Here is a 9,878-nt window from a genome sequence, read left to right on the forward strand (position 1 = left end):
TAAAACGGTCAGGGAATTGTTGATTATAAAGAGCCAATCAAAAAGAACAATATACTAAAATACGACAACGAAAACACACACACACACACACACACACATACACACACGCGCGCGTACACACACACACACACACACACACACACACACACACACACACACACCTACCAGGCATGGGAATTGTCCGCGAAATCGCGGATTTCCGCGAAAGGAAATTACATTTCAGCGAAAATAAAAAAATTTCCGCGGCAAAACAAAAGGCAAATTAAATTATATGTATACTATTGTCTCTCTATTTATTATTTGCTTACACGAGAACTATCCAAATATTGGTCTAAAATGCTAAAATTCGTTTTCCGCCGGAGCCTAAGTGGCCTTTGGACCTCGGCCTATTTTCAGAGTTTATTCTATTTTGGAATGCCCATGCCTGACCTACAGAGAGAGAGAGACAGAGACAGAGACAGAGAGAGACAGAGAGAGAGGGAGAGAGAGAGAGAGAGAGAGAGGTAGAGAGAGAGGGAGAGGGAGAGAGAGAGAGAGAGAGAGAGAGAGAGAGAGAGAGAGAGAGAGAGAGGGGGGGGGGAATACAGGAAAATCAAGCAAACCAAAAACGCTTTACAAACCTGATTGAATAACGATGCGTTTTGTAAACCACTGAGGCGTGACTAAACCCCAACGCACTGAACCTAAAACTAAGCATTTCCATTAGGCCACACAAAAAAGGTCATTGGCCGGTTCATTATAAAATCAATAGGGCCCTTTCCAGATTAAAGGGTCAGCGCATTTCAGTCTTAATCGTGCTGTCAGAATACAATGAATTGCTTGACCTAGTCGAAGCCAGGATGATCGGTCATTTCAAATTCTAACAAACGTCAGTGACCGTTGTTCAAGCTTGGCTTTAACTTTAACTTTTACCTTTCTAATGGCTTCAATAAGGAAAATAATAAACTGAACACCTGTTGATCGAAATCGTGTTTATCTTAACTCAGGTAAAGGACGAACCAATCCTTCATCGATGAAATGGACGCTTGCCTCACCTGGACATAATGACGGACAACAAATTATAGGCAATCTTTCTGAGACGAGCAGCGTCGACTCTAAGTAATGCCAGGGCCAAGCACTCAGCTTCCTCTCATTAGTCTGGTTGCGGTGCAATAATATTTTGAAGGACATGCAAAATGACACTTATTTGCCGCCACAAACCGGTGGGGACAGTGTTGCTGTAACAGGGGCGGATTAGGGGGAGAGGGGGGGTGTTTCAATCAATCAATCAATCAATATGAAGCTTATATAGCGCGTATTCCGTGCATGGGTACAGTTCTAAGCGCTTGTCGAAGAGTTGTCAACACAGGACTAACAAAGAAACTAACATCTACAGACGGACACAAACCCTATCACACACTAGCAAACCCTGATAAACATACAACAAACAACTGTTTAACAACAATGTACACATCAATAGCTAGGTCCAAACAAAATAATATCAAACACAAAGAAAACACCTCTCACAGAGCACAGCACAAGAATGTCTTTAGGGGCACAACACATCACGTCGAACATGAAAGTCGCAGCCAGCTACGGGAAGAACTGAGTCTTCAACCTACTCTTGAACGCGTCAAGAGAGGGGCTCTGGCGAAGCTCAAGCGGCAGGGAGTTCCAGACGGAGGGGCCCGCGGAGGGAAATGCACGCTGACCAGCAGATGCGAGTTTCGAGCGAGGGATGTGAAGGCAGAGTGGGTCAGCAGCAGAACGAAGGGGACGGTCGGAGGGCTGGGTGTACAGGTCCAGGGAGGATTGAAGGTACTCGGGAGCAGAGTCGTTGAGACACTTGTAGACCAGAGTGGATAGTTTGTAGGAGATTCGGGTGTCGACAGGGAGCCAGTGCAAGGAGCGAAGCAGGGGGGTGATGTGGTCTCGCTTCGTCTTCCTCAACGTCAGCCTGGCAGCAGCGTTCTGGACTCGTTGTAGGCCATGAATGGATGAGGCGGGGAGGCCAGCCAGAAGGGAGTTGCAGTAGTCCAGACGACTGAAGATGAGGGAGACAACCAGCTTGACACAGGCGTCGTGGGTGAGGTAGCGACGGATGGAGGCGATGCATCGTAGGTGGAAAAAGCAGGTCTTGATGATGAAGGAGATGTGTGTCTGCATGGAGAGAGTGGAGTCGAGAAAGACGCCAAGGCTCTTGACAGCAGGGGAGAATGGAACAGTCGCGTCATCCAGCTGGAGGTCGGTCACAGTGAGGGAAGCAATCTTCTGTCGTGTTCCAACGAGAAGGGCCTCCGTCTTCTCACTGTTCAGCTTCAACTTGTTCTCAGTCATCCAGTTCTTGATGTCAGTGAAACAACTGGAGATGGATCCCAGGAGCTGGTCAACGTCCTCCGGCTTGGCGCTGTTCTGGAGCTGCGTGTCATCGGCAAAGGAGTTGTAGTTCAAGCCGTGGCGTTCGATGACCAGGGAGAGGGGTTGGGTGTACAGGGTGAAAAGGACAGGGCCGAGGACAGACCCTTGTGGGACGCCGATGCGGACAGGGACAGGCTGAGAAGAGAACGAATCAGTGGTGACAGTCTGAGAGCGGTTCTGGAGGTAGTTCCGGAACCAAGAGAGGGCTGTGTCGCGAATGCCGAACGTGGAACTGAGGCGATCGACACCTTCGACACCTTCAGGTTTCAGGGGTTCCGGACCCCCCTGAGGCGATCGACACCTTCAGGTTTCAGGGGTTCCGGACCCCCCTCCCCCCACCCCCATCGGTTGTCAAAAAAATAATCTGTCTGTGAATTTTGTAGTTGTTTCTGTCTGTAAAGCCGGGGGAAATGTGTTAATTGTTTAATCAGTATCATGTTTGTACAGTTTTAACTGTCACTCCCATGCGACATGTCTTCCTTCTAACCATACTGTATGATGTCGGGAGCAGATATCAGTAAAGATAAATTGCCATTATTTAATACTAACTTTAATAGAAATAATAAGTGACCGCTGACACCAGTTGATCATGTTTAAAATCAAGGATAAGCCACAAAATAAAATAACTAAAATTCTTCAGCTTCATGGGGGCTTTGCCCCCCCAGACCCCCCAACAGGGCGTTGCAGATCCGTTTCAAGATAACTCTCACTTACTCTATTACATGTGTCATATGCATCTAGAGCGCTTACGTCCCTTGGTTTATTAGATCATCTGCAGTACGACTGGCAAGACGTTGATTCAGACTCCACTGAAGGCATAATCGTATGCACAAAACAAGCAAGCAAACACACACACACACACACACACACACACACACACACACACAGACACACACACACATACACACACACACACACACACACACACACACACACACACACACACACACACACACACACAAACTAACATTAACAACAAAACTAAGAAATAGGCTGCTACCGTTCAAAATCAAGAATACTAAAACAGGAAGATTACTTTGTGTAAAATTTAGTTATAGACGATGCTATTATAAATCAAATTTTAATTTAAAACATACAGAATTTTAAAAATATCACAAATTCATTGTACAAAATGTGAATGCTTTGTTTTGTCCATAATTACACTTTCAATCAACTAATCTTTCTCGTTTTTTAACCTCAACAACAACAGAACCGTAATACCTTCACTTTATATAAAATATTATACTAGTGTTTGTTAAGAGTACGTTCAGAAGCTTAGCTTGTTGTGCTCTATTGTTTCAATAGACCATTTTCGGAAATAACTCCGTCGGGTGTGTATAGGTTGTCAAAGAGTGAATACCCTTGCTTTTCCTCTGACAAATAACTTCACACGTGCTTCTGTCCACGTGCCCGACACATCCCTCGCCAGTGATTGGCCCCTCCAATGTCTGTCCGAGTAAAAATCAAGGGTATTCACTCTTTCACAGTCCAAACGGGTTATTTTTTAAATTCTTCTTTTGAGTGTATTACATTGTTATTTACAGTTCTTTGAATACAATTCGTTTGAACCAACAGAACCCTAAACACAAAAGAAATGTCACCAGCTGCTGTACCTTACAGCACTTTGTGACGAACAAGTGACTATTTCAGTAAGCACCACAGCTGCTGTACCCTACAGCACTTTGTGACGAACAAGTGGCTATTTCAGTAAGCACCACAGCGATTTTCTTGACTTCTCTCACATCTGATGGGAGTAGTAGCGGTTCCTGGCGGAGATCGCTGCAGCGGTGGTGGTGGCGATGGCGGTGGTGGCGATGGCGGTGGTGGCGATGGCGGTGGTGGTGGTTGGGGGGGGGCGGGGCTGCGGTGACGGCTGCGGCTGGCAGAGGGGGTAATTAAGATGAAGGAGCTGTGATTGGGGAGGTGCTTGACCCTCCTTCCCGTGACCGCGACTTGTGGGAACCTTGCTAATGTTTACAGTCCCTTGATTCGCACAGGCTTTAGTTAGGGCATGGTCTATGGTTAGGGGAAACAGGACTTGGAGACTCAAGTCCAGGCTCATTATTGTTTCTGCCGCTTTTTTGTTGCTTTTTGTTTGGTTTTGGTTTTGTTCATGCACACTTTGTGTATCTGCCGATCTGTGTCTATGTATCTGTCTCTGTCTAGTGTCTGTCTACCTAGTGTCTATTTGTCTTTGTGCCTGCCTGTGTTTATATGTGTGTGTGTATGTGTGTATGTGTGTGTCTGTCTGTCTGTCTGTCTGTGTGTGTGTGTCTGTGTGTGTGTCTGTCTGTCTGTCTGTGTGTGTCTGTGTGTCTGTCTCTCTCTCTCTCTCTCTCTCTCTCTCTCTCTCTCTCTCTTTATTCTCTCTCTCTCCACCAGTCCCTCTTTGGGGCAAGATGCAATGGAAAATAAAATATTACTTCAAAACGAAGACCTCAAATCACCTCACCTCATGAGTATACCAGGCGTCTGATGAAAAGTATCGTCATTATGATGGTGGTGATTGTGGCGGTTTGTGGTGATGAAAATCAGGACGACTGTCACGGTGACGACAACTTTGATGACGACGATGATGACGACGACGACGATGATGATGATGATGATGATGATGATGATGATGGTGATGATGATGATGATGATGATGATGATGATGATGATGATGACGACGACGATGACGTCGACGATGACGTCAACGTCTTAAAACAATGACGCCTCATTCCAAGGTCCTGTGGTTCGGTCCAGGAGAGACTTGGAGAGTGTAAATCATAGTACATGGCTCCCTCCATCTCATGAATTATTGATTGCTTTCCCCTTAGCTTGCACTTTACTCTGCCACACACACATTTGTCACGGGGGTCACGTGCCACAAGCCGGACGTTCACAGCTTTCTTGTCTTCGCTTTTATTGCATTGCGTGATTTTTCTCTCCCTTGTCGGTCTGTTGGACTCTTTTTTAGATTTTGGGGAGCTGGTGCCTACTTCTCTTTTGCTTCATGGCATTGCGTGATTTTTATTTCTATCTCTCTCTCTCTCTCTCTCGCCAGGCCGGTCTGCTTGAATGTGTTTTTCAGTCGCAAAATTGGAGAAAATTCAAGGGATATTTGTCTCGGCTTTAAGTTGTTTGTGTGTACACTGGCAAGTGCGCGATTGTTTTGGGTGTTAGTGCCACAAACAAATTATGCCAAAACGTCAGCAGTCTCTATGTGTGTATATATTTCAGATTATTTTGGTCAAATGTATGGCCGTATCCCATGAAAATGCCTGGCTAGCTCTAAAGAATGGAAAGCCGAATCGAAGACTGTATTTTTAAACATGGCAACACCAAGCAACAGTCAATTAAAGCCACAGTACGCCTCCCGTAAACCATCACAGATACTGTCAGGCTTTTACACACAGTACAAACACCCTTTCATTTACATACTCACCGCTTTTGAACATCCTATGTGCCCTCCGTAAAGAGCGAGCAATTTTCAAAGAATTTATTTTTGTGTGGTTTATCTTACCCCTGAGCCATTACGAACCCGTGTGATCCCGTGTGATCCAGTTTCCTTGTTTTACAATGTAGTCGTCAGTTTGTGATTTCAATGGGACTCGCTGTAAGCTCATCAGCAATAGCACGTTATTGTGTACCTCTGAATCTAAACGCAACAAACGGCAGCGATTCACACGAACTAGAGCGATGACAGTTGACTGTTCAGATGAACGGGCGCTAGGCAGAACCGTCGTCTGCTACGAGAAAGACGGTTTGCGTGACACGTTTCTGGGCTTTTCTTTTTTCAAACTTTCAAACCTTCGAATTGTACTGATCTTGTCTTGATGATAAAAGAATTCTTTTGTCATTTAAGAATGTTTGTGTAACAAGCTGTCAATTTATTATCTAGATTTTAAAAGTTAGTTCTAGCGCCAAAACGAGGCGCCTGAATTGCTGATCAGAGGGTCCACAAAAATAAATTCTTTGAAAATTACTCGCTCTTTACGTAGGGCACCTAGGATGTTCTAAAGCGGTGAGTGTTTAAACGAAAGGGTGTTTGTACTGTGTGTAAAAGCCTGACAGTATCTGTGATGGTGTCACGTTTCAATATATCACTCAAGGTGATTATGAACCGGTTAATTACTACTAATTAACTAACCACACCACGATCCACTCTCGCAGGCATACAATTAAATAGAGTCAACAAAAGTATAAGTTTCAGACGCCTGTTTATGTATAAACTCTCCACCTCCCTCGAGCCTTCACTCAAAATATGTTCCTTTTACGTTCTCAACACGTAAAAAACCAGTGTTCACTGACAAAATGCCAGTACTATGTAGAAAATTATAGTAACACGCTGAACCCGTGTAAATACAGTCGAAATGAGAATGTTCTGTTCGAAAAGCTCTAGTTCGTGCAGGTGTCACACACCCCACGTTGTCACTACTCCAATGAAATCATAGATACGAAAAGACAACGGTGGTCAACGGGGTGCGTACGACATGGTGCACTTAGCTTTATCTCTGCTGCTGCTGCTTAGCCGGTATGCTGGTTAGTCGGTTCGCTGGTTAGCCGGTCCGCTGGTTAGCCGGTTCGCTGGTTAGCCGGTCCGCTGGTTAGCCGGTCTCCTGGTTAGCCGGTCTCCTGGTTAGCGTAGCCTCAACAGTTCCCGCCAGAGTCAGCCGTGCCGATGTTACGGGAACGTAACGAACGAACGAAACGAACGAACGAAGGAAGGCTGCAAACAGAAAGCATCGGTGCACTAAACATGTCAGCTACCCCTCACCCACCACCTTAAAACATGTCATCTTTAAATATCTCATCGAGCACGTGGGCCTGCACAAAACTGACTTTTTACAACAACAAAACAGCCATTTTCCGTCCTTCTCTCCCTATCTGCAAAAACCATATACAGATTAGTATTTTAGCGTCACAGAGAGTAAATTATGCGCTAACCTGGAAAGAACAACAGAGAGTATTTCATTCCACAACACAGACTCATCAACAGCGTTAAATAATGATTTATTACCTCAAAAGCCTATGATTGTAACTCTCAATGGAAGCAAAGTCCGCCTCCTCCCTGGAACAGTCTCTGTTCGTCAACAGTGACCCAAAACGTCCAGAACCCCTTGTCGAATCCTTATGCGAAAGCCATCGCCGACGAAGGAAATGTGACGACTTGTCCTCAGCAAAATACGTGGCAGAGGAAAGGAATAACTTGTGGAAGTTCCCCTAGAGTGCCGAATATGATACTCGGTGAAAAACCATCATACTCTAGTAACTGTGTGTTAGGTCCTTCCCCTTCTGCCGCTGGGTGTCAAGTGTGTCGTCCTTGAGTCTCTGACAGACCACCTAGCCAAATACACGTGACTGACCTTGTCACCAAACCAGTCCAGCTATACACAGTTTTGCCTCCCCAAGCAGGAAAAAGACACGAGAAACTCAATCCCTGAAAATCCCGTGCGCGCTGTCAGCGAAAAAAACCGTCAGCCCTATGACAGCAGAAACCTGCACTGTGAAGCTCGTGCGTTTCAAAACATCCGTGCTCGGGAGCACTGTCAGCAAAAACTCTGCTGTGTCCAATATCACGCACAGGCGCTTTCTATCATACATTGACCCAGAACAGGCACTCCACTGAGTGACGCTTTCTTGGTCTCTGTCACCCGATCGTGACACACCTCCCCTCTTCAAGACGAAACCTCGGTTTCGCTCACAGTCATGTTCTCCTCTACAGCCCGAGAGAGAAAGTCAGCTCCAACATTGTTGGCGCCCGGAATGACGCGTACCGTGAATTGGTACGGTTGGAGAATCAACGCCCAGCGCATAAGTCTGGCGTTTGCCAACCTTGCAACCTGAAGATATTGCAGAGGTTGATGGTCTGTTTCCAGACAGAAAGGTCGTCCTCAAGAACGAGCAACCCCTCGTTTCACCCCTGATAACTGCAACCTTCTCTGTCTTCTTGTCTTTGTTCTTCTCCCCGTAGGCAGTCCTCTCTACGTAGGCGCGCAGCAGGTTGGCGTGGTACAGGCGTGCTTTCCCGTGCATCATGATCCTGTAGTCGTTCTGGCCCACCTTCGCTGTCACCTCAAAAGGTCCTTGCCACTGCAGTTGTAGCTTGTTGTGTTTGACAGGTAGAAGTAGTAACACCCGTTCTCCAATCTTGAAGCTGCGCGGCCGTGCCTTGCGGTCGAATCCTCGCGCGTAACGCTGTGCTGCTCTTCCCAGGTTCTCTTGAGCCAATTTGCAGGTCTCTTCAATCCTGTTCCTGAGTTCTACGATGTAGGTCGCTGTCGTCTGCACCTCCTCGTCAGCTTCTTCGTCCGTCCAAGCTTGACGCAGGATAGCCATGGGACCGCGTACCTGTCTGCCGTACAACAACTCAAATGGGGAAAAACCCAAGCTCTCCTGAGGAACCTCGCGGTATGCAAAAAGCAATGCTGGGATGTACCTGTCCCACGTGCGTGGTTTCTCCTGAGCTAGTTTCCTCAGCATGGTCTTCAAGGTGCCATTGAACCTTTCCACCAGTCCGTTGCACTGAGCATGGTAAGGAGTGGTGAAGTGCTGCTCCAGTGATAGCAGTCGTGCTGCCTCCGCCATCACTCCTCCCGTGAACTGCGTGCCTCTGTCGGTGAGTACCTCTGATGGAATTCCCAGCCGGGACCACATAGTAACCAGAGCCTCAGCTACTCGCGTGGCTTCAATCGATTTCAGAGGGATCGCCTCTGGGTATCGAGTAGCGTAGTCCACCATGGTCAAAATGTATCTGTTTCCGTCCTCAGACGCAGGCAAGATGGGCCCGATGATGTCCACTGCCACCCGACGAAAGGGTTCGTCGATGAGCGGCATCTTCTCTAAGGGGACCTTCCTCACCCTTCCTTTGGCAACCACCTTCTGGCACTTATCGCAGGACGCACAGAAACGTCGGACATCCGTGCAGATGCCTGGCCAGTAAAAGTGGCGCCAGACACGATCCGTGGTCTTCTTGGTGCCAAGATGACCTCCCAGAATCGAGTCGTGTGCCGTTGCCATGACACCCTCGCGAAACTCGCGAGGCACGACAACCTGTTTGAATGTACCTTCTTGGTTGCTGAACTCACGGTAGAGCAACTTCTTGTCCCTGAGGAACCTTGACCTCCCATGCTTCCCGCTCAGCTTCACCTTCCCCGACTTCGCATGCTCCCGAGGAGTAGCTAAGGTCGGGTCAGAATCCTGAGCCTTCGCGAGAAGCGCGGGGGTCACGTTCCCCAGGGCAGCTCGTGCAGCAGGTAGGGGTTTGAGAGGTTTGTCCTCTCGCTCCGCCTGTGCCCGCGTGAGCACTGAAATGACGTCGGGAGCCCGATAAACGGGAACCTCCCTGGTGACGCCGTCCACAAACTGAACCCGGTTTCCAATGAGCAGGTCGCATGGAGGATCGTCCATGACGACGGCCACAATGGTCCCCGTGAACAACGGGGTTACGACCTTGATCACTGCCGTGTTCAAGTCGTAAGCGTGAGATGCCTCGGCCA

This window comes from Littorina saxatilis, linkage group LG5, assembly GCF_037325665.1.
Source record: "Littorina saxatilis isolate snail1 linkage group LG5, US_GU_Lsax_2.0, whole genome shotgun sequence".
Lineage (NCBI taxonomy): Eukaryota > Metazoa > Mollusca > Gastropoda > Littorinimorpha > Littorinidae > Littorina > Littorina saxatilis.